We start from the raw sequence: 8,123 nt of genomic DNA on the forward strand, positions 1-8,123 counted from the left end.
TTAGGTATAAATCTCTGAAATAATCTTCACCAGGATTTCTTCTGTGGGCTTTGGATGCAACAGTGGCCTTAAGCTGTTGCCATGAGGCTAAGAAGCCATATTACAACCAACATGTTTGTGGACTAAATAGGCATATGACTGTTTTCATAACAAGTCCATGACCTGTTTCGACAATTCCTAATTTAAATATGCAAAATATAGATGTGAAGTATTTAAATGATGTATCCCTGCTCACACATCCAGTCAGTGACAGAGTAGTTTTCAAATATTCATTAGACTAAATATCCTCAGATGAGCACACGCATTATTGGGTGTCTTAGCTAATGACAAAGGAGCTTTTAAATATATGGTGTCACCCATTGTCTTGGTCAGCTCAGGCTTTCTTAACGAAATTCCATGTACTAGACGGTTTAAACAATAGAAATGTATTTACTCAGAGTTCTGAAGTTTGGAAGTCTGAGATCAGGAGGCCAGTATGGTTGTGTTCTAGTGAGAGCTCTTCTCTTTGCTTACTGAGGGTCTTGCTGACTGTGTCTTAACATGGATAGAGGGAGATTTCTTCCTCTCTTCCTCTACTTAGAAGGCCACCACACTCATTTTGGATTAGGGACTCACCCTTATGACCTTGCTTAACCTTAACTATCTCCTAAAGTCCCTGTACCTGATGTCTCCCATGTATGAATTTGGGGAGGGGGCACATTTCAGTTCACAGTACCCCTTAACTTCTAGAACTTTTATTACATTATGCTTCATACAAATTTAGTCAAAACTCCATCTCACCAAAATTATACAACTACTTAGGTTAAATTTACATTTTAAATTTACATTTTTCTTTCAGAGCTAAAACTCAGATTTGCTATGCTGTTATAAAGAGAGTGAAGGTCTCAGGTGGTATTTTTTGTTTGTTGGTTGGTTTCTTTGTTTCATTTTACTTTTTCCAGGGGTGGTCATAGTTCTTATTTACAGCAATTTTTAAAACCATGGAAACCTATAATTCATGAATTTTTTTTGGTAGCTGCAAGAATATATACATATATGCGTGTGTGTGTGTGTGTGTGTGTGTGTGTGTGTGTGTATGGTGCAAATTCTTACTTATAAGTGGAACGGAAGGCAGAGTTAAGATTAATTTTTAAAATATCTTACTTTGTATAATGATATATTTGTATGGGGTTGATAACTAAAGTCATAATAAGTCAAAGTATCTAATAATGCAAAGTATATAATAATGTTCAACATGCCTAAAATATCTATTCATTTATATTTTTCTGTTGATACATGATTTAAATTTGACTTCCACAGAGAAAATAAAGACCATTATTGAAATACGCACACACACACACACACACACACACACACACACACACATATACACATGGTTTTGTATAAAGTCTTTGGCCTGGGTCTTTATTTTTAGAGACAGTAGATTTCTACATATGTGGTTATAGTACATTTTGATTTCTCTAGGTTAGGTATGAATACAAATCACAAAATATTAATATTGAGATAGGAGATGCAATTACTTTCCCATCCTGAATTAATACTGCTAGCATACATGAATCATATCCCAGAAACCGTATTTTGTAATGTTCTTTCTGCTGAATAAAAAAATTTAGAGTAAATTTGGTACTTTTGCTGTATAGAAGTGGCAAGAATTCTAATATATGGATTTCATTAGATGTGCATTCACAATTCTTTTTGTGCTGCAAACAATTGCGAGAAAACAATATGCTGTGTTATTTTCAACGTAACTGAAAACCTATGGAGGAATTATAAAAGCAGAGAATTTTGACCCATTTAATGTGGTGATACTAGGGCTTATGGATATGATGGTGCTCAGGGCATTTTTTTGACTTCTAGAAAAATTGAAATTTAATAGGATAAGAACATTTGCATTGTTATTCTTAATAAGAACAATAATTATTGCAGTGCTAATAAATGGATGGTAAGATTCAAAACAGAATGAGCAGACCATACCATACAATGCCTGTTTAAAGCTTCTGTTAATGTTCTTTCAAATACAAATCAAAATCCAGTAATAAATGATAAAGTAACTAGGTTAGCTATGATAAACAAGGAACAATAGACATTGTTTTTCATTCAGCTGGGTTTGGCTTGTGATCAAAGGCAGCCTTGAAAGAAACAAGCTGAAGTGCAAGGAATCTCCAAATATATTTCAAAGATTATGTTTGTCTATCAAGGAATAGAATGGTGCTGTCATAGATTTGTCAAAATAAATACAGAAACACTACACCATTACTCTCGCTGTCTTCCTGGTGCATTTCAACTGCCCATCAGTGGAAATAATTTTCCTGTTTCCAGATACTTAATGCTTCTAGTATGCTTTCTTTACAGGTGTTGTGTGGCATAGAATGTTTATAAAAAGACTCATTACTGATTACTACTGCCTGGAAATGGAAATTTTTCTGAAAGCTTGCTTTAGTCATTCTTTTTGAGATTTTCTTTGAATTCTCAATTAAAAAATTAGAAAACATTAAAAAATTGCAATGTGTACACTTTTAAAATGAGATATATATGCTACAAATTCATCAATAAAGCTTATTTTCAATGAAATGAATGACATTTAAACAGCCCCAAAGAGATCCCTAAAAATGTAAAAAAAATTTTTTCTAAAAAATTACTAATAAAGTAGTTTACAATTATTTTTTAAAATAAATTATGAATAAATATTTTTAAAAACTGAATAAACATTTACTACATATGTATTATATTTGAATTGAGTTGTATATATGCAATATTTTTTCTTTTCTTTTTTTCCTTTTTTTTCATTTCTTTTTTGGTGTTTAAAAATTTGGGATCAACAAAACTCAATAAAACTCATTTACCTTCTTTATAGCAACATTTAGATGTATCACACAAACTTTTTCTCAAGTAAATTCAGTATCATTTTAGCTCCTCAATACCCCCCCCAAAAAAACCTTAATTTAGTGTTGATATTAAGTTGATTGACTGCTCAAGTAAATTATCTTCTTTCTCTGAAAAATGTCATTCTTCTCAAGTTTGAGTCAGTTCAGATATGAAGATAGTTGCTTCATTGGTTACATGAACACAACTATATTCCCAAATACCAAGTAAGGGATGAGCTGTCCATCTCAAGAGAAACTGCATCATAATGAATCTATGATTTTTGTATTAGCTCAGTAGTTCTTAAGTGATTTTGAGAAGTATCATAATTCCAGGGAAGTCTGCAGGAATTGTTTACATTTAACTATATGTGATTTATAATTTCAAGAAAACATCTCTTTCAATGCAATTTTTATTCTTATTTATTATTTTTCTATTTTTCTTTATTGCAAATTTTGTTTAAAAACATATCTGACTTCCATTTCCGCCCCAGATGGAATAACAAGGACCAGATACATCCTCTTGAAACAACCAAAACACAAAATAAGTGAAACAAAGGTTGGCAATTCAATTGCACTGGGCAGTATGGTGCAGAGATCTGAGAGAGCTCAGAAAGAAACCAGGTGAACCATATGATTGCCTCAATTTACTGTCTTGAAAGAGTTTTTAAGTTGTTCAGGAAAAAGAAACCCCGGCAGAACCTAGAAGAGCTGAGACTTGTGGGCAGAGTGAATGTTTGGGAAGACGAAGGCAACTGAAGTTCTCCATATAGGTACCAAAGAGGGAAATGCACAAAAAGAGAACACTGGACATCTGCAGAAGGTCTTTCTCGTTATTCAGCTGAATACTGCTGAAGGCATGTGTATGAGGAATCAATTTCAGGCAGGCAAGAAGTAACTGAAAGGATTAGATGTGACTGTGCCCAACAAGTACACACAGCCAGCAATAGTGCCTATTCTCACCCGCCAGACTAAAAAACTTCACAGTTCATAGGGAATTGGATAGAGTCCTCAGAATAATCAATATAGGCAAAATATTGGTCTGCCCCTCCTAAAAGACAAAAAAACAAGACCCAAAGTATCAAACTCTTAAGTAAATTAACTGTATCCGCAGGAGGGAGAAAGTTCAGGTATATTTATAAGAATGCAAAAATATCCAGTCAAAAAGGTAAACATTTACAACATTTGACTTCTAATAACCTGGCATGTAAAGGAGCAGGGAAATAATATCTATAATGGGAAAAATCAAAACAGACCCACAACTGATAAAGATGTTAGAATTAGCTGAATTTTGTCAGTTACAATTAGCTGACAAAAACATAACAGCCCTTTTAATGGTGCTCCACATTTTTAGAAAGTTAAGTAGGGACACAAAAGTAATAACATGACCCAAATCAAACTTCTAGAAATGAAATTTATCATGTTTTGCATGAAAAATACATGGGCTGGGATTAAAAAGAGAATATATACTGCAGAATAAATTAGTGAGCTGAAAACGTATCAGTAGCATCTTTCAAAATCCAAACACAGAGAGAAGTGAAAATTAAAAAATAAACAGAGAGGGGCACCTGGGTGGCTCAGTCGGTTAAATGTCTAACTCTTGATTTTAGCTCAGGTCATGATCTCACAGTGCCTGAGTTCCAGCCCCACATCAGGCTCTGAGCTGACAGTGGGGCATCTGCTTGGATTTCTCTCTTCCCCCTCTCTGTCTGCCCCTCCCCCCTCCTTCCCCCTCTTAAATAAACTTAAAAAAAAAAACACAAAAAAACAGAGCATCAGTGAGTTGTGGGTGATTTTAAGTGGCCAAAGATGTGTAGCTGGGGTCCCTGATGGGGGACAGAGGTAGAGGAGCAGACACAGCGTTTGAAGAAATATTGGCTGAACATTTTCCAAATTTGATGACAACTATAAACCCAGAGTTCCAAGAAGCTCAACAAGATTTGCAAAACCACAGTAATAAGACAGTGTGTCATTGTCATAAAGATAGACCAATGGATAAAATGAACAGAATAGAGGAGCAGATTACAAAAAGTTTTTTGATAACCCTTTTGGAAATGATGGTACATTTATTTTCTCTATTTGTTTCATGGATATAGATAAAATTTCATGGGTATATTCATTTGTCAAAATGTATCACAATTTACACATTTAGTATATGCAAGTTATTTTATGCCGATTAGATCTTGCTTAAAGTTACTAAAAAATAAGATACATCCTCAAGTACAAAACACTCAATATAAGATTAGGATGATTTCAGAAATAAAGAAAAACACTCCCACTGCTTTATAATTTAGTACTCAAGAAGTTAAAATTACTTTAAAATATTTTCATATTTAAATTATGCCAGGTTTCACACATGGGAAATGGCCTATTCTTGTTTTTTAGGCACTGTGCCATCAGCAAAGAAGTATTTATTGAGCATCCATATTTTACATTGCAGTGTGCAAAGACAATTGGAGTAGGCAAAAATCATGCAGTATGCTTGCTCCCTTAGTATCTAACAACTTATTTCTGACCACCTTGTTACACGCACTATTATTATTTTGTATCCCTTTGTACGTAAACACATATATGGAACACATATATATGTGTCCTTTATTCAAATACAGAGGATGGCATATTCCAATTTTGTTTAGTCTGTTAGAATAACATCTTTACCTTGTCACTGAGACATTCTTGTTAAAACCTACTTCTACCAAAAATAGACCGACTTTGTTATCAAATGGGCTAATACCACATACTTTCAAGGTTGGTAAAGTCTATAGTTTGAAAATCATTTTTATTTTATACATGTGATCCCTCTAATCCTGAGCCTTTCCTCATTTCTATGATAATCTTTAGTATCTCTATTTTCCATCATTTGAGGGACTTTATTTACACATTTTTGTTTTCTGATTTTAAAGAGAAATTGAAAAATATTATGCATATTAATATTATGCATAATATTATGCATAATAATTAACTGAACAAATATGATTTATATCTAAGTCAAAACCTAAATATACAAAAATAATCAGGTTCAGAGTAAGAAAAACATTAAATAACTTAGCAGTCTCAATCTTCCATAATAAATGATCCCAAAACTTATAAATATTTCTATTTCCTATGGGGATCTATTGTGAATACTATTTTTTTTTATTCCTCATTAAACTTTTGTTTTAATGGGTCTCAAAATTCCGTGACAGATTTTTGGTCAAAGTTATTTCCATTAAAAAGTACTGATTTTAAAAACTAATAACTTAAAACTGCCACACACACAAGAAAACAAATGGCCCACAAAACATTCTCCTTTCCTTCTGAAGGTTTTATGATGCATTGTTATCATTAACCAGTCTTTTACTATTAAACGTAAATGGCCAATTGGCACAAACTGTTCCGAGACTGTTCTTCTACCACTGATTAAGACTCGGGTGGCAGGTATTGGGGATAATATTCATTTAGCCTTCTGAGCTTTCTGGGCAGACTTGGTGACCTTGCCAGCTCCAGCTGCTTTCTTGTCCACTGCTTTGATGACACCCACAGCAACCATCTGTCTCATGTCACGAATAGCAAAACGGTCCAGAGGAGGATAGTCAGAGAAGTTCCCAACACACATGGACTTGCCAGGAACCATATCAACGATGGCAGCATCACCAGATTTCAAGAACTTGGGACCATATTCCAGCTTTTTTTCCAGAGCGACAGTCAATCTTCTCCTTCGGCTCAGCGAACTTGCAGGCAACGTGAGCTGTGTGGCAGTCCAGCATACGTGCATATCCAGTACTGATTTGGCCTGGATGGTTCAGGATAATCACCTAAGCTGTGAAGCCAGCTGCTTCCATTGGTGGGTCATTTTTCCTCTCACCAGCCACATTGCCACGACGAACATCTTTGACAGATACGTTCTTGACATTGAAGCCCACATTGTCCCCAGGTAGAGCCTCACTCAAAGCTTCATGGTCCATTTCAACAGACTCTACTTCAGTTGTAACATTGACTGGAGCAAAAGTGACCACCATGCCTGGCTTAAGAACACTGGTCTCCACTCGACCCACAGGGACAGTACCAATACCACCAATTTTGTAGACATCCCGGGGGGCAGATGCAAAGGCTTGTCAGTTGGACGAGTAGGTGGCAGAATGCAATCCAGAGCTTCAAGCAGTGTGGTTCCACTGGAATTACCATCTTTACAGGTGACTTTCCATCCCTTGAACCAAGGCATGTTAGCAGTGGGCTCTAGCATGTTGTCACCATTCCGACCAGAAATTGGCACAAATGCTACCGTGTCGGGGTTGTAGCCAATTTTCTTAATGTAGCTACTGACTTCTTTAACGATTTCCTTGTATCTCTTCTGGCTGTAGGGTGGCTCAGTGGAATCCATTTTGTTAATACCCACAATAAGTTGTTTTACACCCAGTGTGTAAGCCAGAAGGGCACGCTCACGGGTCTGCCCATTCTTGGAGATACCTGCTTCAAAATTCGCCAACACCAGCAGCAACAATCAGGACAGCACAGTCAGCCTGAGATGTGTCTGTAATCATATTTTTTTTTTTTTTATTTAAAAAAATTTTTTTTTCAATGTTTATTTTTGGGACAGAGAGAGACAGAGCATGAATGGGGGAGGGGCAGAGAGAGAGGGAGACACAGAATCGGAAACAGGCTCCAGGCTCTGAGCCATCAGCCCAGAGCCTGACGCGGGGCTCGAACTCACGGACCGCAAGATCGTGACCTGGCTGAAGTCGGACGCTTAACCGACTGCGCCATCCAGGCGCCCCAATCATATTTTTGATAAAGTCTCTGTGTCCTGGGGCATCAATGATGGTCACATAGTACTTGCTGCTGTCGAATGTCCACAGGAAGATATCAATGGTGATACCACGTTCACGTTCGGCTTTCAGTTTATCCAAGACCCAGGCATACTTGAAGGAGCCCTGTTGCATCTCAGCAGCCTCCTTCTCAAATTTTCGATAGTTGTTTTGTCAATCCTGCCACATTTGTAGATCAGATGACCAGTAGTGGTAGACTTGCCTGAATCTACGTGTCCAATGACGACAATGTTGATAAGAATTTCTTCCTTTACCATTTTGGTTTAGGTTTAGTGGTGGTTTTAAATTTTTTTTTTTTCAACGTTTATTTATTTTTGGGACAGAGAGAGACAGAGCATGAACGGGGGAGGGGCAGAGAGAGAGGGAGACACAGAATTCGAAACAGGCTCCAGGCTCTGAGCCATCAGCCCAGAGCCCGACGCGGGGCTCGAACTCACGGACCGCGAGATCGTGACCT

The 8,123-nt window shown here is 36.5% G+C and overlaps 1 pseudogene; it reads right to left on the reverse strand.

Moving 5' to 3' along the window:
• Positions 1-6,281: 6,281 nt before the first annotated feature.
• On the reverse strand, positions 6,282-7,923 carry LOC124520374 (elongation factor 1-alpha 1-like; annotated as a pseudogene).
• Positions 7,924-8,123: the final 200 nt, after the last annotated feature.

Source organism: Lynx rufus, unplaced genomic scaffold, assembly GCF_022079265.1.
Source record: "Lynx rufus isolate CCGP_SWC_20201006 ecotype Redwood Valley unplaced genomic scaffold, mLynRuf1.p SCAF_3, whole genome shotgun sequence".
NCBI lineage: Eukaryota > Metazoa > Chordata > Mammalia > Carnivora > Felidae > Lynx > Lynx rufus.